Below are 21,124 nucleotides of genomic sequence, written 5' to 3' on the forward strand. Positions count from 1 at the left end.
GGCAAGACAACAGACAGAGGCAGCCCTAGCCTTGATAGCATGACTGATGGAGATGGGAGGAAACAGATTGCCTTCAAGACAGAAAAGCGGAGGAAGAGGGATGGAAGTTGGGCACAGATGCAGCACTGTTTTTTATACTTGCATTAAAAAAAAAACTTCTTAAGGAACTTCTTTCTCTGCTTGCACATTCCTGCACGCACAACACACAGTATTATCACACAAAAGACAAACATACGCGCGCACACACTCCTCCCTCCATGTAAACATCTTATCCCACTAATATGTTTTAAAGTGGGCGGATGATTCTAACTCAATGAATAAAAGTACACCACAGTGAATCAGCTGGCACCTGCGGCTAGGAACAGCCTCTGGGAGCAGCAGACATCCCCTCACACAGCCTCTCATGTACAGTAAAACTGAGGAAACCATGATGTTTTAACCACACACTTGGAGAAGAATGACCTAAACATATTCAGACATAGCTGGGAAAGAGAGGGAGGGAATGTCAAGGACCCCTGCTGACATGACATTTACATAGCCATGTTTGTCTTTTCCAGCAGCACATCACGTCATGTCAGTGCTCTGCTTTAAATCTGTCACTGCATGTTTAAAACTGCCATTGTGATGCATTATAGTGCAAACTGCGGTGACAGCCTTACAGTACCTTAAAGGCTTAAGGTGTTATGTCACATGTTGAAAATTATCTTCAAAGTATCGGTTGAAGTATGCTGGTTGGGACTTAACATGTTTGTGCTTACAGTACATTTCGTTTAACTTTAATAAAATAGCCTTCCAGATTTGAAAAGGAGAACATCTGTTCATTTAATTGCAAAGGACACTTGTATAATTACAATAATAATTTCTCTTCTTTCTTTGTAATTTGATTTATTGTTATTATAATTTGTTTTCGCTTTAAACATGTTTACATGAATAGGATCAAACCCAGTGAGGCCTCAACAGGTACTGTATTTTATAAAAATTAACTTAAAAAATATATATTTTTAATTCTAAAATGTGACACATGATGATGCTGCTTAAACTTATATAATTATAAATGTATACTTTATCTTTCCTTATAGTGTTTTGGAATATTCCATACAATGCTGTCTGTCTTAAAAGTTAATCATCCATAGAAATATTTTTTTCACTCCCATTTTAATTCTATTTAAAAGAATCTCTATACTGTAAAGACAACACACAGACACGCGCAAAGAGGCACAAAGGCCTGCTTGTTATTTAAATCCAAATGTCCCTGCCACAGGAAACAGTTAATTCAGATGTCTACTTTGATATCATCATAACATCACTGTTAACAATGAAGGTGACTGTGAACAGAGGTGCCTGCTATATGCGTAGATTGTATATTGTGTTAACTCTGAAATGTCATGTTAATTAACCCTTTGCATTGATTGTTCTTTTATATTTTCACTAATCATCGAGCATGTGTGATAATGTAGTACACATTGAGTGCTGTGACATTTTGAATGACTGATTTTTGCCCTTATGTTTTGGTCTATTATCCATTATCATGAGAACCCCTTAGTGACCACACACATGAAACAAACATCATCAAACCTGCCAACCTGTTTCCCCTTAACAGGTCAGAGAACAGCACACAGTGACACAATTGCTACATCACTCCTCCTCCTCCTCCTCCTCCCACCTTGACATGCTGCAACATTGAACACACACTTTCAGAATGGGAGAGTAAGATGTGGCACGATGACACTGAAATTTTTTCCTCATATGTCCTGCCCAATTAAAAGGCAAAAAACTACCACCTGATTTTGCGCTGGCAGATCCAACCCATCTCATGTATTTTCTACTCACTGAATCTACCTGATGACACCTTCAAGAGAGGAGGTGCATCCGTTGATGCCGGTGCTGTATACAAGCACTTTTAATGAGCTGCTTCTTTTCATCGGTGTGGCGTATCTGGGCCCGACTGGGGAGAGTTGTAATTACTGCGAGGATTTGATTGCATTAGCCTCATTCCTACCTGTCCTTAATGACATTAGTTCTGTAGGAGGAATTCATTAGACACAGAGAGTTGAGTCGGACTCCCTCACATGCGGTTAGACACACTGACAAATTGCCTGCTCCATGGTAAGCAAATGTAATTTAGTGAGGGATGGTATTTAAGCAACAAGCACACAAACAGTGGAGCAACTCCGACTCAAAGCATCTGGCAACAGGAAAGAAAGTGAAATGGCTGTCTGAACATAGTGGAGCTGTGATTTCAAATGAGACATACTACATAAAACAAAACATACAGTATGCACATTCCCACAGACAATATGCCAGATATGCGCCATCGGTGCTGCAGAAAGTTGTCTCAGAGGAAAGACCAAAGGCAGGGCTGTCCCAATAAAGGGAGATAAAGAGCACAACTGCTGCTGCTGAAATTTGAAGTTTCAGCATGTGGGTGAGGTCTACCTGTGTGTGTGTGTGTGTGTGTGTGTGTGTGTGTGTGTGTGTGTGTGTGTGTGTGTGTGTGTGTGTGTGTGTGTATCTAAGAGTGGGTATCAAACCGTATTATCCAGGGATCAACTATGGTGTTGATGCTGGCATGCAGGCTGTCCTTGCCAATAAGCTGCCTCTGCATCCATCAGTCCCCATCGTACTCCCAGCTCTGACAAGAGGGAGGATTACTTGCCCAGAACTGAGAGTACTTGTTGCCATGCTACTCACAGGGACACACAATGAAGAAAAAGAAGTGATTAGTGGGGAGGCGATATGTATATAGATGCTGGGAAGATGAGTACAGTGACTGAAAGTAGCACAAGAAGAATAGTAAAGAAAGTGGGTTTAACATTGTATGCTTTATGTACACTGCAAAAAATCCCTTCTTCATGCAAGCAAAATATTGTGTAATCCAGATCAACTGCTAGTAGGTCTATTCAACAAAATAAAATAAAGTACTTGTTTGGTCAATTGCTGGCAGCAGAACAAGTTGAAAACACAACATCTCCATATTAACTTACAGAGTTGATATGGCAAACAATTATTTATAGACATCTAGTATCCACAGCAAGATAAGCATTCATTTGGAGTCATGTTTCTGGCCAGCTGATGAATGTATGTTCAGTATTAATTGCTGAAAGAATATCTGGCTAATTAGCTGCTAAATGCTCTACTATTTACAGCTAGTTGCTAAACAGTTGAAAACAGCTGCTTTCTGTTGCCAAAAACTGGGTTGAAGCGAGCAGAGTTGCAGACAAGAAAACCAAAACAATGAGCCTTAATGAGTCTCAAAATAGGGCTTGCTCACTTGTATTGTTTAGATCTGCTTCAAGTCGACCATATTTTAAATGTAACAATACTATTATATATAATCTAACTCTAGTTTTTTAAAACAAAGACTGTGCCTCTAACAAGTTCAACAAAATACAATACAATGCTGTGTTATCACTGGCATACTTTAACCTTAAAAAAGGTTTAATAATGTAAATAGTGCTTAAAATGATTATTAACCTACATAAGATTTAATCATGTTAAAATAAGACATTATGAGTTTCTTGAATTGCCTTTTTTTGTAATTAACAGTTTCCAGTTCCTGGTCCAAAATTCCTGGACTTTATCACAGGACCATAGGACATGTAATTGGCCGTCCTCTGTCTTACATTTCCAACAATTTGTTGTGTCTTTCAGATCAATTAAAAACAATCTGGAGGGAGTCCAATAGAAGCGATGCGTAATCTTGAACTGATTTAATTGCCTTTTTGCAGTGTAACTAGGGGAGAGAAAATCAGGTGAAAGGAGAACAATGCTGTAAAAAGAATGGTGAATAAAAAGGTAGTGACGCATACAGTCCCTACTGAGTTCATTTCAGTTGGACCTTTAAACACAGAGCTCCCACAGCACACAATACTGTATATCACCATGCATCCCACCCACCACGAGACACCCACTCACAGACCATATGAACACCCCTGCTGACGCATAATAATGTTTGTCTGTAGCTCTTTGGCTTTACCATGTCTGCATCTCTGATTTCATCTAATTTGATCTGATCTAAGTATAATCTTCACAGCTAATCCATTTAGTTGAAATATTACCATTTTAGGCAAGGAGTTAAATGACCAGACATCCTTTCAAAAACACAATTTGTTTCATTTCTGTGCCGTCATGAGTGGGTGTCACACATTTTGGAACTGCATATGCTACCCTGTGTATCCCCTGCATATGTATGACAGAGATTATAATCTGGTCTAAGGTTGTATGTGAGCAAGTGATTGAGCCTGTGCTCATAATGTGCCAATCAGAGCGAGGCTGCACTTGGTTGCCCCTGCAGAGACTACGAAAGTAAAGGGAGTGATGACGAGCAGTGGGAGTGAGGGTGTAGGGTGAATGGCATCAGGCACGCTCCTGCAATCTGCGTTCCATCCATGCCAAATGTTTGATGAGGAAGTGTATCTGCTTTTTTACCCCTCTGACAGAACGACTACAGGCTGATTCTGTGTTTGGATGCTTTCCAAAAAAGGTCCATAAACACGGTCAGAGTTGACGAGCTAAAGTGAGCCAGCAAAACAGACAAATGAATAGACACATTCCTGGTCATAAATCAGCTTTCAGTAACATCTGTGTGTTTTCCTGATCACATGCAATCTTTTAGCGCACAGAAACATGACGTCTGGTGGACACTGTGGTTGCGCCATGATTGATGAAGTGTAATTTCAACACACAGATTTCCGTGCACACAAAGTAAACACACCAGACACTTTGTTCAAGTCCTTCTGGTGACTAAATAAACAAAACTGTCATGTTGTCGTAAAAGACAAACTAGCCTGACCTTTGAACTATGTAGGCCAAATAATGTAAGATGCCCCTCAACATTCCTCCTTACACTGTGACCAGATCCATCTCTGAACAGCTAAATATCATGTCTGACTCTTCACTTGGTGCAGCACACACTAACCTTATTCAGGCCTGACTTTGAGCATGTTGCCAATTTTCTGTCTAATGTGAGAAGGTCAAGGGACCTGTAAAGATTGGGGTCAGAGTAGGCTCATGAGGAAAAACTTTGCAGCATGTCTGTGTGTAATGAAATGATGTAGTGTGAAAAGCACCAGCTGTATTTCTACACAACAACACGCACATACACACGCATCCTTCCACCTCCCTCTTCGCAATCGCTGGCACATCTTCCCCTTTTTTTCTATCAGCACATAAAAGACCCAGAGGAGAAAGTGTGTGTGTGTGTGTGTGTGTGTGTGTGTGTGTGTGTGTGTGTCTGTGTGTGTGCCTGTGTGTGTGCGTGTATAAAAAGGGCTTGTGTGAGAAAGCACACATTTGCATGATTGTGTACGATGTGTAATAATGCGTCGTCAATTGCTCTCACAGGAAGTGAAGTGAATCAATCAGGTTGCCACTCACAATTACCGGGCTATTAATAACAAAACAGTTCGCTGTGGCCTCCACAACAGCCATAACCGCCGCAATGACTCCAGTAGGAAAATAGTTTTATCACCATATCAATTATTCAGCACTTGGCGCTAAACAGAATTTGCATGCTCTGTTTGAGTGTACAGACAATTCACTGTTGGTTATGTATATGTTTCCTAATGTATTTCTGGGATAACAGCTAGGATCAGGGGGCCTCTCCATCACTGTCTTAGTGGTAGTGACAGAGCCAACTGGTGCTCATCGATCACACGATGAACCACAGCAGAGGAATAAACTTACTAAGAGCTATTTAGAAGCAGAGGATCAACTTGCAGGAGCTGAGAAAAGAGGTGTTGATGAGCAAGTTTAAAGTGAGGGCACGAATATACCGGACCTACTGTACATGAAATGCTTCAGAGAGAAGTGGGGTGTAGACAATAGGCCCTTGGAGATGGGTAATGGTTAAACACTCAAATATTCAAAATATTTGCTGAATTTCCGATGGCAACAGAGCAATCCCCGAAGTGGAACGTCTAATGACTAATGATTTATCAATAAAAACTGAAACAAAAATTACCAAAAACCAAAAATACTGTAACAGAACATATGACCAGAATAATTTGATCGATTTATTACTCATCACAACTTTGGCACTACAGACAGTAACAAATTGTAATGGAATACATCTTCTAAGTAACCTCTCCAACCTGGTTGGTTACCAGACGTTTAACAAACCAGTAGGTCAATGTGACACAATGATGAGCTGCTGTTGTTGTTGTTCCACTATGGCCACAGGATGCGCTCTTAGAATTGTGTGATGGATCAGTGGATACAGTAGTGACAAGTGAGAATGTCACTGGGTGTCACAACAGCCCTATACTTAGGTGCTTTGAGATATATGGCTATACAGTCACTCTGGATGTTGGCCTTGGCTTGGATCAAGCTTGGACGAGTGCAACTTAAAATCAGCAGCAGCCACCAGCTAAACTCTGATTAACTTCTGGCCCCGTACTGGGAGACAGTCATTCCCGCTGTCCAGTTTGTTTTAATCAATTTTGGGGTTTTGCTGGAAAACAATTCAATTTGTTTGATCTAACTCTGACTGCACAAGCTTGCTGCCCCAATGGTCACACAGAGAAAAAGATAGAGAGTAAAAAATAATTCTGGCAAACACAGAGATAAGAGAACGATGCCTCACTGCCAGAACTCAATCTCACTCCCTGGGACAACAGAAAACCCTGGAGCTTAAACCCTGCAGGCCACCTGGCAGGGGATTATCAACTGGTGTCGGACTGATACTGTATATGTTTGCCTTTTATATAATATCAAACAATGATGTGCTTGAGCTGCTTTATGGAGGAAGAGAGCAAAGATTGAGAAATTCAAGCCAACACAAACCCTCAGGAAAACCAGAGCTGTTTTAACAGCATCCCGTTTCTTACTTTTTGAGATTAGTTAATCATGACGTCTATATCATCCATCCCACAATATTTCTGTCTCGAGAGGAATACAACAGCATCTTATTAGTCAGCATGTGTGGGCAGATAGTTTTGAAAGCTGATAAAAAGTCAACGAAATAAAGGTCTGGCGTGAGTCTTTCGGCCCTCCAGATGTTTGCACAGAAAATTCAGCACGAGTTTATGACAGCATCCTCCACACCTCTGCTGGTCCAAATGAAAAGCGATCCAACAATGTATCCTCCTACTGTAAAGGCTCCTTTTTTAATGAGCTTCTCCATCAACTTCATCAGCAAATATGTTTGTGTTAACAGCCTAAGGCCATTCCAGGTGGATTCTTTCAAGCCACGGCCCCTTTTCATATTTAGGCCAGCCACGGTAGACACCAAGACAACATAGAAATGCGATGAAACTGGTTCGCAAAAGAACACTTGCCACTGACTTCTTACTGGCTGCATCTCCACACATTTTACTTAAAACTGAGAACAGCAGAGGAATGGGAATATTGCCATTAGTAAGATTCTGGCAGACACACATACTGTGTTTACCGGTGTTTTAAGCTCCCAATGTCTCCTCCCAGGCAGCACTGCCTGGAAGGCACTAGGATTAGGCAATGGTTATGGTTAGGGTTAAGGTTAGGGTTAGGGTTATGGTTAGGGTTTAGGGTTAGGTGCCTTGAAGTCAACGGTCGCAGCGCTGCTTGGAAGGAGACGCTGGGGGCTTAAAACACCATCGAGCCACATACTGTACTGCTTATGTAAGTCTTTTGAACAAATGCAGCTTGAATGGCGACAAATTACATTTTGATTGACATCTATAATGATTTATTTAAGATGTAATATGTAGTAAGTATTGCTTACTGTTTGTAAACACACAGCGCTCAAAGTTGTTCCCTCCTCCACGGCTCAGAGCCAGAAAGAGAGAGAGAGCAGGGGTGGTCAAGCGAGCTAGAGAGTAAATGAAGACAAGGAGTGCCGACCAAAGCCGTGAATCAGAGGAATTACTTTCTGATTGTTTTCAACAAGACAGTTATGTTCTAAAGCACAAATAAACACACCCACATTGTCAGATAATGAGTGAATGCAGAGCTTCATCCTGTCTGTGTTTGTGTGTCGGTTAAACTTGTGCGTTGGTGTGAGACACTGAGCGGCGAAGCAGCGGTTGGGAATGAGAATGGGCTGCACAACCTGCATGCTGTTATTGGCTGTTATTGGTTACACACCAACATGGGGCTTAAAGGCTCTTTGCTGACGCCCATGGTAAATGGTAAATAGTGAATGGACTGCATTTATATAGCACCTTTCTACCTTACTGGACAAAGCACTTTAAAATTAGCCGCTCATTCACACACACACATTCATACAACCAAGCCGAGCTACCATGCAAGGCGCTGGCCTGCCCACCGGGAGCAACTTGGGGTTCAGTGTCTTGCTCAAGGACACACAGGACAGGAGGAGCCGGAGATCGAACCGCCAACCTTGTGATTAAAGAACGACCCGCTCTACTAATGCCTCACACTCAAAAATAAGAAAAGAGAAACTACAGGCAAAGGGCCAGGAGCTCTGCAGATACAGACACAACCACACACGTCTGGTGGGTCATAAGTGATGATTGAGAGAGATTATTTTTGTATTAGTCCATACAATGTTTTTTTTAGTAAAATACTGCCTATTATTTCTTTCATTAACTGATGGATTACACACTCTTGTCTTTAGAAACTCCTGTATTATTATGTGCTGCAAGATCTTAGTCAAACAAGAGACCTGAGTGACTACAGAAGCAACAACATCCATACATCCAAAGAAACGTCTTAAATCACCACTTCAGAATAATCCACTTATCTGCTGTCCATCCATGTGCTCATTATGTTCCAAACACTCACTGACATACACTACTTGCCTGACTCACAGCCTTCACACTATTTAGTAGCGTCTTCAATTAGAAAAATATCAGTATTCATATTCATCAGTAGTAACCATAAAATAGATCACAGCGAGAGGACAGGAAAAGGTTATGGTGCGTGACTATTGATACACAACTAGCACAGTAATGATTATGATAGCTGTGGCTGTCAAAATAATCACAATGATGATGATGTATGGGACAGCGGTGAAAAAGGTACACTCAGCACCTCTGTGAGTGAAAAGATGTTCACCATTAACTATCTGGCTCACAAACAATATGTCCATAGACAGGGAGCACACACTAATTCCTTAACCAATTATGCCACCAGGAACTCAATTAGCTATTATCCCAGGTAGGAGAATGGTGGCCATTACAACCTATTTTGCACAACAAATAATAACAGCAGAGGAGAGAAATTAAATCACTTTTCCAACACCAAACAGACTGTCAGCCGAAAACAAGAGTGGCACTGATTGTGTCTCTTTGTTACTGAGAGACTTAGATGGCGAGGAAAAAAGGAGAGATGGGAGAAGAGAGAAAGACATAAATGAGCGAGAGAAAAATGAAGAAACGAGGGCTTGTCCCGACACAAGAGATGAGACAGAAATGAGATGCCATCGTACAGTGGTCCAGGACTTATGAGCACCTCTGACTGGCTGTGGCAGATGCTGAACACACACACACACACACACACACACACACACACACACACACACACACAGCCGCCTGCCCGCACGCACGCACGCACACACACACACACACACACACACACACACACACACACACACACACAGAGGGCTAATGATGCGTGAAAGAGAATTACCCCTCTCCTCCACAGAGGACAGTCATTATGCTTGTCACATGGACAACACTTATTTCAAATGACCCCACTATCTATTCATGAGGCATCTGTATGTGTGTGCGAGTGTGTGTTCAGTTCTTTGTGCTCATATCTGCCTTGATGCATCTCTAGGGTGATCAGCACATCAGCACATCAACACACACACACACACACACACACACACACACACACACACAGTCTTGGCTTGTGAAAATAAATCATTTAGACATTTATTTATCCAAGGACAGCATTGTTGCTTTTTCCAGCCACTCCCTGCTTCTGTATAGTTAGACAGATTCTTATTAAAGGGTACTTTCAACCAAATTACAAAAACCTGTAGAGCCCACATGCCTCTAACTTTTTTCTTTTTAAAGTTTATTGGCATGCAGTTAGCTTTTCAGATATCTGTCACTAAGATTGCTGCCTCCACCCTAATGAATTTATTGAAATCTGATTTGTGGGGCGAACAACATTGAAAATGCTACTTACATTTTAAGTTAAATCTCCATTTTTTTCTCTATTACTACAACACTGTTTACATTTCAGTGTGGCCAAGACAATGGGCCTTACTGAAGAAGAACCACTCGTAGAAATAGATTAGTTCTTAAGCGGTTTGATTTAAGAATCAAACTAGTGATCAGATTATAATGCCTTAATCTGAATGCATTTTGAGTTAAACTATGATGCCAAAATCAACTAAAATAAAGAATATAATGAAAATAACAGTAATGTAAATGTATTATTTAGTTCACCGTATCATCATCATGGCTTTCCAATTAACGGAGAGGTGGTTTTCTTTATGTTTTTTATTGGCCTATTTTGGTATGGCAGCTTATAGATTTCAGTAGATGGGAGTCAAGTTGTCTCACTCCTGACAGCTGCCTCAGGGTCTTTATGCAGGACACAGTCTTAGATCATGAGATTTGCACCCTAAAGTGTAACGTCTCTCACAGTTTAATATTCTCTCATCCGTTTGAGTGACTGTCTCAGCCCCTTGACCTACTCCAATCCAAGTTATGTGCTGCTTAGCTTTAGTAATATATTTTTTTAGAATCTAACTTTAAACCATTGACCTTTATTTCTGTCCCTGTATGCTGCTCTGATGACACAACGCCATTTTCTTTCAGTTTTTATCAGTTTCATGTTCCTAATACGACAACTGACACTGCTAAACTCTGTTGTCATCTTCTTTTTTCCAACTCCAGGATTTGAAGCTCTGCTTCATGAAGTTTGGGTGAACCGACATTTAAGACAAGTACAATCACAGTCTTCTGCTGTCAGATACAACAACACTTGAGAAGCTAAGAATTCAGAGCTTTGCTCTATTTACTTTCCTTACTCACAGCTTCCAGGCACAAACCCAGTTCTTGAAGGGCTGAAACATTTCACCTTTGCCCCATCCATTGAGGGGATTTTAATACTCTCTCTGCAGATTACTTAACCATCTGTTAATCATGATAATAATGTAACCTCGACCACCTGGCAGAGAGGCAATAAGCAACAAGAGGGGGGATGTGGGCGTCAGAGGGATTTTTTTAACTTTGCTTTGTTAGAGAGGGTTAAGAGGTTGTATAAGAAATGAGTGACAAGAAAGGGGTAAAAACAACTCTTCCAAAGCCAGTTTAATGTGTGATGGGTGGGTAAACTGTCCCTGAGATACTGATCTATTGCTTTGCTAGCGAGACTATATTCATCCAGGCCGTCTGTGGCTCAGAGGGGACAAACACGTTGATTACATGTCGCTCAAAAAACACCAAGGGGATGCCTCAAGCCCATCAGATCTTTTTTTTTCTTTTCTGACTCCCTCCATCCCTCCACACATCAGTTATGTTACTGCTCTGGTTATTTAATGTGTCTGTTCAGGAGAGCTGAAGAGAGCTGAAGAGAGATGAAGTCACTCCCAAAAGAAAGAAACTTGACAGTGATGTGGATGTGTTTGCAATTAGGATTTTGCTCATGTGTGGAGAGAGTGTGGGGCTCACACTAAGGCACATGCTGGCACGTGGACGAAAACGGCACACACTTAAAGCTTGCGGGTGACTCTTCTAAGCAAAGGGCGGTGGATTACAGGCCAGTAGGGGGCTTAGCATGTAATTCAAACCATTTTCCATCACATTTGTACTCAATTGAGGTCTAATCCAACCTGATTAACATGCCAGTCAATGGAGAGGGCACCTGCTGTTCTGACTGGGCCATCAGTGTGGAGGGATGATCAGAAACAAAACAGTGACAAACACAAGTGTAAATTATTATTGTTCATTGGGATCCCCATTCGTTGTTTCCCTGGCAACAGCTACTCCTCCTGGGGTCTACTGTCATCATACTCTAGCCTACATGTGTCATTTGTTACACCAGCAGATATCAAACAATTGTAAGAGATAAAAGACAGAGCCTTTATTTAAGACACTTTTCCATGTCCACTTTTCTACATCTGTGCCTCGTGGATGCTCAACTCCTCCACACTGTCAAACTAAAGCCCTGCAGCTAAGCATTTTCTGGTGGATTAGTCTGGTTTTAGTACACACACACACACACACACACACACAGTTATTACAGTCTGAGAATGTGGCAGAATCAGAAATCAAAGACTGTGAGCCTGCTGACATACCTGGATGAGCCTAAATGTATTAGGAAGCTGTTTTGATTATATGAATGGAATGACTTTCTGGGAGATTGGTCAAAGCTTCCCAGGCAGACATAGTCCAATATGTCTCTATGGGTTCCGCTTACTTTTCATCTTCAGTATGGAGGCTTAGGGCTTCAGCTGGGGTTGCGTGACCCCAGTCAGCTAATGGTCCTTTCATATAATGGGAGATGGCAACAATAAAAAAGGTCAAAAGGCAATTGCTTGTATTATGGCAGGAATCTGGAGTGGCACTAGCTGTAACAACCTGCCAAGCACAACAGACAATAGCATTTAGACATGAATGTGTCTGGAAAATGTAGTGTACTTGTTAATAAAGAGAACTTTATAGTCTGTAGTAGTTTTCCCTGTTAGTGGTGGAAACCGCCATCCCCATGTTGAATTCAAATTGCATACTTACGCATAAAGAGTTCACAGCAAACTATGCATGCATATAATCCAGTGTTACAACCTTTTATCTCATATCAACTGTTGACTAGTTATTCTCCTACAGTCAAATCTGAGGTGGAAATCATGTGTCACTTTCCTGATTCAAATCATTTAATTTAGTTTAGCTCAATGTATTTACAACAAAACATGGGTACATTTGCAAATGCCCCTCATTTAATAGATGTTGAACAGATTATCTGTGATCAGACAGAAACGTGTGTCATTTCAACAACAAACAACTTGACTAACCAATACCATTTTAAAAGTCATTTGATTCCTTATATATACAGCATATGGCCTGAAGCATTTAAATATACAGCTTGACAAAACAAGCATTTCTAGGCTAGCAAAGTCTCAACCACTGATAACATATCTGAGTCATGCATGGGTCAGACACACCACCTTATGTTGTGGACAGTTTTCTGGTACATTCAGAGCTCTTACATTATATTGTCCTTCCCCAACAGTGATGAGAGCAGCTCGCTGCGTCACACACACTGGCAGGCTTAAGAGCTGATGTGACTGAAGATTGGCTTGTGCAGAAGAGGCAGAGAAAAAGACTTGAAGTGTGGTGTGATATTTCTTGTCCTTAATTAATAAATAATAGTGATGTCACATGCGAATGAGTTAGTCTGATGGGTCACAGGGTTAAGTTACAGCTCGCACAATCATGGTAAAATGTGGGACAGTAGGACGAAAAAAATCTATTCTTTTATCTTAAGACATAAGATGGATCCATCTGACCTGGAGGGGGGCAGAAAGGTGTTTTATACTATTAGGAGTTGTTACATCAAGAACACAAAAAAAGATTTCTTGTGGGCATAGATTTGTTAATTTGCAGACAGGCGTGTAGTTTGAAACTAAGCTTAATTTGTTTGTTTTTTTTCGTTTAGGCTTTTTGATTGCAATGACAATGTCTCAATACTGAGTGTTACCAATTAGAATGCTATTAAAACAATGTAACCAGACATATTTTCATTTCACTTTTAGAACAATTTTAACCCTGACTCCTAGACGTACTTTCACCTGGTAATTAACAGCAACTACTGCAATTTAGTGCATAATTCACTTTAGTAGGTGTAAATATAAACTATCTTATCTATTGAGCGCAGGATCCCCAGTCTTTTGTGGTGGGCAGAACATGCAAGTGAATAGAGGTCACTGTGTCAGAGCTGGAAGATGGCCACCCATCCACACTGCTGGTCCCAACCCCCTGGGAGAACTCAGGGCAGCGAGCTTGTTCTCCCACAATAATTCTCCTCCTAAAGCCTCCTGCTCCTTTTTCAAATTAGACAGAAACACTCCACCGAATCAACCCACGCTTGAATGACAAAAGAAAGTGCTCTAAAACCCACCTACAGTACTCCAAGTTGTTATCCACCTCAAGGGAGTCAGAACTTTCATAAATCTTGAATTTTTTCCCAGAGGAGTTTGGAAAAAGCCTTACTACTTAGCATAAATACTGCAATTTTGAAATATAACGCATGTGTTTTGGGAGAGCAGCTACAGATTCAAACCGATTAAACCAGAGACATTTAGTGTATTCACACTATACCTACTGCTGTATGGTGCCCCAAAGATGTGGTGCAATTCTGCTGGAAGGATTTAACAACAACCAAATTAAAAGATATGGAGTGAGAAGTTGTGAAGTAGCTGGGAACTTTTACAACAAACACTACTGAGATACTGTGTACAAAATTTACACAGATGGTGTGGTTAATGGGGTCACACACCTTTCTGTATAACCCCCCCCCCACAAGGCAAGGCAGCTTTTGACATTATACTCATATGTCAAAGCTGTTGTAGATTTTCACGTTTTCATACTTTCATGAACATAATGTTAGTTTGTTTACTCTCCTGAATTTATTTCCATTATATATTCTCGCAAATTATGTATTTGGAGGGTTTAAAGCAAACGTAATAGTGCAGATTTAAGTAATGCTAAAGGTTTATGTTCATGAAAAATTAAAAATATTCCAAGTCACTAGTGAAGAATACACATTTGTTCTGTTCTCAACCTCAAAAGAAAACTTGTTCCAACTTATTTTTTACTAACAACATATTTAATGGTTCTAATTATGTGATAAAGGTCTTCAAATAATGCTCAGAATTACTTTCAACTGTAGCTTAATTGTTTTTTCTTCAAACACTGAACTGCTTTTTTTGATTATAAAAACACAATCAAGGTGTTTAATTACACTGTGGTTTAACAGTGTGCATTATCCCATTCACACTTTCATACACATACATTCACACAAACAGTGAGGTGTTTAAATATACAAATGACAGGGAGGATAAGAATATATACAGTAAAGGCTCAATGAGACAAACTATACAGAGCACCAACAACATAGTGACAACATGAAACCATCTAGTACTCAGAACAAACAAAACTGCAGCTACATCCTCTGAGCCTGCTGTTCAAGATAACACGATTCCAAGACACAATAAGTACAGATCAACAGCAATCAGCAACTTAGGAAAGACAACAACTAGGCTGCAACATTTGTCAAGATTCAAACTCAATCAAGCCTAACAAAAACGACTCTCCCCTGCATGAAGAAAGGCTTTTGAAATAGCATCAACATGCGCCTTCATTATCCTCTGTCTAATGAAAAACACAAAAATACAAGAGGCACGCACACAATACTCAGTACATCAACATCATATTCACCCTCACAGCACTCTAAAACACATTGGTGTTAAATCAGGGCACTCTCCGAAAATGGACATAAGGGACAGTGAAGCGCAGCCCCTCCCTAATGTGTTTGTTTTTTGCTGGAGGTGGCAGGGAGAGGGTTCTGAAATTCACCCATGCATGCAAGGCCAGTCTGTGTAATTTAAAGGCTCACTTGTTTAATAAGCTAGATCTTAATTTGTTCATACAGCCCACATTCAAAAGGGGATCACTCAACAATAGAAAAAAGAATTGAAATTCGAATGCTTTTATGGTATACATTGTGGTGGAACATAATCCTCCACAAATCTCTCTCTGGAACTAGCAAACATTTCCTCTGGGAATTATTAACAAATTACTGAAGTCAAACATCAAACACAATCTTGCACCTCCTGAGCCAACATTTCACAAGTGTGGGAGCAAAAATAGAACAACTAATCCAACAGACTGTCGAGAAAGCAAAAGTCTTGTCCTGTGATCTTTTGGTAAAGGAATAAAGTGGAGGTCAAATACAACACTGTCAGGGTCTGGGTGGGGACAGTTACTGTCATAGAAACCCTCTGTTCACTTTCCGCTTCCTCTTAACCAAAAATCACTGGCCTAATTAGCTTTTTAGTTAGCACTCAACACAGCAATTAGACCTGACTAATATTAGAAGTGCTAAACAGAGAGAGAGCTACAGAGACTGAAAGAGAATTCACAGGAAATGTATGACTAGGTAGCAACATGGCTGGAGTGTATTGCAGTGTGCAGCATGGGTAGCCACACAAATGTGCACAGGCAGACAAACGCACTTAGGTTTGGCTCCCAGGAGGCACTGTAGTGAAAAGATGTTTCAGCTCTCGTCTGGATGAAACATACAGTATTTCCCTTTAAGGACAAAGAACAATGTCCCCCTCTCTGTTCATATAGATCACCCACACCCGTTCCTGTGATCACATCACTCCCGTCCTTCAGAACCTCCACTGGCTCCCTGTTTCCCAACACATCCAGTTTAAAGTTCTCCTCCTCACCCACAAAGCCCTCCATAACCAGGCTCCTTCCTACCTCACAGACCTGCTCCACCGCCACAATCCCCTGGACACATTCAAAACACACCTCTTCAGATTAGCTTTCCACATACAATAGTCTTACATTTCTCATCTGATAGTTACTGGTTTTATTGTTTTTAATTGCTTTTAATATGCTTGTTTTGGTGTGTGTTGGTTTTATTGCTTATCTGATTTTAATGTGCTATATGTGCTGGTTTTACTGTAAAGTGTCTTTGAATACCATGTAAAGCGCTATATAAATAAAATGTATTATTATTATTATATATAGCTTGTCAAACAGCATGAAGCGTGCATGAGATCCACCAAAGCCAGAGTCCAGCCGGGTAAATGCCTCAGCTGGCCACAGAGATAATCATTACACTCATTAGGATTCCACTGTGCCGCTTTCAAATCATTGAGCACCCCATGCCATTAGAGCAAAACTGTCATGCTGGAGGCATGGCCAAGCTTTGTGGGCCAGCCACCCAGCTGGGACAAATGACTTCACATGGCTGCGCATCGTCTTTTTATTGACAGAACCACAAAACTTGAAGAAAGATTCCAGTTTTATTTACAACCTCAGTCTTGTTTTTAGTCATGCTCGTGGCATAGCTCTAGGGATGGCAATGTAATTATATTGGTCAGTCCACTACTTTTGTCCAGACTGAAATATCTTAACTGTTGGATGAAATTTTGTGCAGACGTTAATGGATGAAGCCTCATACCTTTGGTGATCCCTTGATGTCTCATCTAGAACTACTAGCAGGTCAAAGATTACACTTATTTTGTGAAATATATCAACATCCACTTCATCTATACACATTCATGATCCCAGAGGAAGAATCCTACTGACTTTGGCAATCCCTTGACTCTTGCACCACCATAAGGTTGACATATGTGGCTTTGGGTGAAAAAATGGCTCAAAAACTATTGGATGGATTGCCATTCAATCAGGTACACACATTCATCTGCCCTCAGGAATAATTGTTGGTGATCCCTTAACGTTTAACATATCGCCACCAATTTCAGTTTAAAGTAGGGCTGTCAATCGATTAAAAAATGTAATCTAATTAATTACATACTCTGTGATTAATTAATCAAAATTAATCGCATACATAATTAACGGCGCCTGAACCGATACTTTTTAAGAAAGTAAAAAAAGAAAAAAAAAAAAAAAAAAAGGGTACTAAACAACAGTCGGTGACATTAAAGAACGGCTTGTTTATTGCTAAGGCCATATGGTCAAAATTAAATGATTTAATAATAATGTATAACAATAACAATAACTTATTTCACTAGTAAATTGCTGTTGAATGACAAAAACAACCACCAGATGGGAGAAGGACATTTACAATAACTTCAAATGCACCACAAGGCTGTAGTTTACCAGTTTCATTGAACTAATGTCGCTATGACCACCAGCCACGCTCGCCTCACGCATGAGGCGGTACTAAATCTGCAATGGAAAAAGGAGGACGGGGGCACCGTGGCCGAGCCAAATAGAGCTGGTACTAGCAGTGGGTAAGCAGCATTAGTGTTGCACACACAGATGGGTTTTAATCCAATGGACTATTGGGTCTGTTTACCAAGTTTCAAGTCATTCGATTAAAATAAAGAATAATAACAAAAAATAAATATATTAAATCATGTTACTTTTTACTTTTACTACAGTTAAGATACTTTTACTTTTCTGTGTTGTTTTTCCGATGGCAGCTGCAGATTGTTACACCCCAGTGTTGAATCCTCTACAGTAAAACACAGTCAAACTTTACACCGTTTAGCGTTAGCTGTCAGCATTGTAACCGTGTTTAATCCAGCTACTAGCTAGCGGTAGTCTAACGTTAGCTGCTGTTGAGTATAGTGTTAACTAGCGTCACGTGCAGCGGTGTTTGTGTTACCTGTATCGTTTGTTTCAGAGCATCAGAGAGAAGAGCAGACATATCAGTGGCGCCAGATTTCGGTAGCCAGGGTTGGCAGGAAGAAGAAGATTTGTATAAGTAAATGTTCCAGTTAATGATCCAGGCAGCACATTCTCGTCTCCCTCCTTCATTTTACAGTCCAATGGTGGCTAGAACGGCTCCGGGTCAAACGTCAATATGGAATGGATTAATCTGCGTTATTTTTTTTTTAACACGTTATTTTTTCTCAGATTAATTAATCGAAATGAACGCGTTATTTTGACAGCCCTAGTTTAAAGCAGTTTTAATAAACACATTGTACTCATTAATTTGGGGATTCAAAAAGTAACATGATTTATATTTATTTTTTGTTATTATTCTTTATTTTAATCGAATGACTTGAAACTTGGTAAACAGACCCAATAGTCCATTGGATTAAAACCCATCTGTGTGTGCAACACTAATGCTGCTTACCCACTGCTAGTACCAGCTCTATTTGGCTCGGCCACGGTGCCCCCGTCCTCCTTTTTCCATTGCAGATTTAGTACCGCCTCATGCGTGAGGCGAGCGTGGCTGGTGGTCATAGCGACGCCACAGGAAACTGCCGTGACGTAACGCGACACACACACACAGAGCGTCGAAGGTGTGTTGTTTTTGATTCTCAGCATGTGGCTGTTGCCACAGCCAGAAGACAAGTTCTGTTTCAAAAGAAGCTGGAGGCAGCAAAAAAAAACCGCCGCTGGCTAAACTATTTAAAAATGGTGGGTTTGTTGAGGACACCCCCGTCTGTCGCTAGCAATGATGACATAATGATTAGTGACGATTCTCTCCGACCAATCAGTAGTTGCAGGTTTTCACGTCACCTTTTGGTATTGCCTCAGCTCGCTTGGAACCTCGACGGAGGTGATACTAAAAAAAGTACCTGTTGGCAGGTACCAGGTACTTTTTTCATAATGGAAAACCAAAAAAGTCGAGGCGAGTCAAGCAGGTACCATGTAATGGGAAAATGCCATAAGTGTGAGGGTCAAAGTTAAACCATGAAGTAGCTCTGCAAAACATGTATGTGGTTTTTGATATACACGTTTGTTCAGTGAATCATTTTTAACATTAGCTTTTGCTTTCAGTTAAAAATGCTTTAGATAATGTTTCGGGGGGGATTTATGATTTGTTTACAACCTGCCTGCCCGTCTAGCTGCTCATGTGGTTTTCTAAGAATTTTAATTAAATTGGTTGAACATATTTTTTTGTTGCCTCTGCATTCAGACAAATCCCTGAATTGTAGCTGCCACATGTTTTAGTTCTTTGCAATAAAATGCAGACATATATTTGGGGGCAACTGTAATCTCTTAGTTGTCTTTACATTACTATTCAGGATGTGAATATGACAACACCATCCCTCATTTCCATAATACTGCCGATAAGGGAGGTGGCTGGTAACATCCACAAGAAGAACATCCTTTTACATCCTGACTGAATACTGTAGCAAAAGCAGCTTCTGATAATCACAATGAATGCACTGAATGGTGTTCCACCTACAGCTGGTTGTAGTTGTAGGTTTTTATACATCTTTTATCTAATTCATTAGTTTTTCCTCCCTCACACCCTGTCTGTCTTTAACATAGGAATTGCGGAAAAAAACACAAATTGTCACACAAACACACACACAAAACAATCAAGTGCACTAGACATAGAATAGGCACTAGGCAGAGAAAAGGAATGACCCCTCAGAACTGCTGAAATAGCACTGCAGGCTGAATGATAAGACAGCCACACCATGAAAAAAAAAAGGATGTAGAGTGAAAGCGAGAAATAATGCAGTGTTCAATGGTTTATGCTCTCTTTGTTGTTCTATTTTTCTGGAGAAAGCTTTCTGCATGATAATAAACTCTGCCTTCACATAGCGGCACCCGCTTTTCCCCGTTCTTTCATTGTGTACCAATCAACTGTATGTTTTGTGTAGGTCTGTATTCTGTCTAACCGCTGTGCCCCACCACCTCTTTCTCCCTGCCCTCCCTCCCTCTCTTCCTCACGCTGTCCTTGTTTCTGTCTCTGGGTGATGAGTCAGGGAGCAGCGAGGGGTCCAAGATATTTGCATCGGTACCTCGCCTCATTTCCTTTCCTAATGGGAGACATGGGAGCATGGCAGCAGACAGAAGTGGGGGCTGTGGGACAGGGGACGAATAGGTGGGTGGGTGGAGGGGTTGACTGAGCAAGAGATAGACAGATGGAGAAAGAGAGATGCTACATAAAAAAAAATTACTGAATGATGGAGTGTGTTCAAGTAGGCTGGTGGGCACTGGAGAACACATTAGCATTAAAATAGCAAACAACCAGAAATGCAAATGATGCACTTTTCCACGAGTGAGCCATTTGTGACCTAAGTGTGTTGATTAAATCCACTGTGATTCATTGTTGCTCGCATGTGACTTGATCGATCTAGACAACTCCTCCTCCTCCTCCTCCTCCTCCTCCTCCTCCTCCTCCTCAAGATGCTAGAGCTCACTGATTCATCCATTCTGCTAGTACTGCAATGTTGGTACTTCTACATGTGTACTTGTGTGTGCAGGCATGCGTGGTCATGTTTTTTGTGCCTTTTGGTGGTGGGCAGTCAAGCACCACTCACTGGTTCACTCCAGTAGAGGAGAGGCCTACACATCATCCCCATGACAACACTACACCTGCTTGACAATATGAGCACCTCTACCTATCTAAGTCTTTAGGCAGGCCGCCACCAATGCATTACCCATTATCAGATGGTGCATAACAAGCAGCTAGACCCTCACAGAAAAATATACACAAAAAACAACAAAGCAATATAAGCACATTCTGAGACAAACAGAAGAGTGTGTTGACAATT

General features: G+C 40.8%; 1 protein-coding gene across 4 annotated transcripts in view; it reads right to left on the minus strand.

Moving 5' to 3' along the window:
• znf385c (zinc finger protein 385C) overlaps window positions 1-21,124 on the minus strand; it is a 151,454-nt gene that overhangs the window by 90,954 nt on the left and 39,376 nt on the right. The window contains exon 1 of one of the 4 annotated variants that reach the window (XM_031312622.2): window positions 7,703-7,834. The exons of the other annotated variants lie outside the window; for them this stretch is intronic. The gene's annotated coding sequence lies outside the window, so the exon portion shown is untranslated. Of the gene's footprint in view, window positions 1-7,702; window positions 7,835-21,124 lie in introns of those variants that run through there. 4 annotated transcript variants of the gene reach the window in all.

Source organism: Sander lucioperca, chromosome 21 (assembly GCF_008315115.2).
Source record: "Sander lucioperca isolate FBNREF2018 chromosome 21, SLUC_FBN_1.2, whole genome shotgun sequence".
Lineage (NCBI taxonomy): Eukaryota > Metazoa > Chordata > Actinopteri > Perciformes > Percidae > Sander > Sander lucioperca.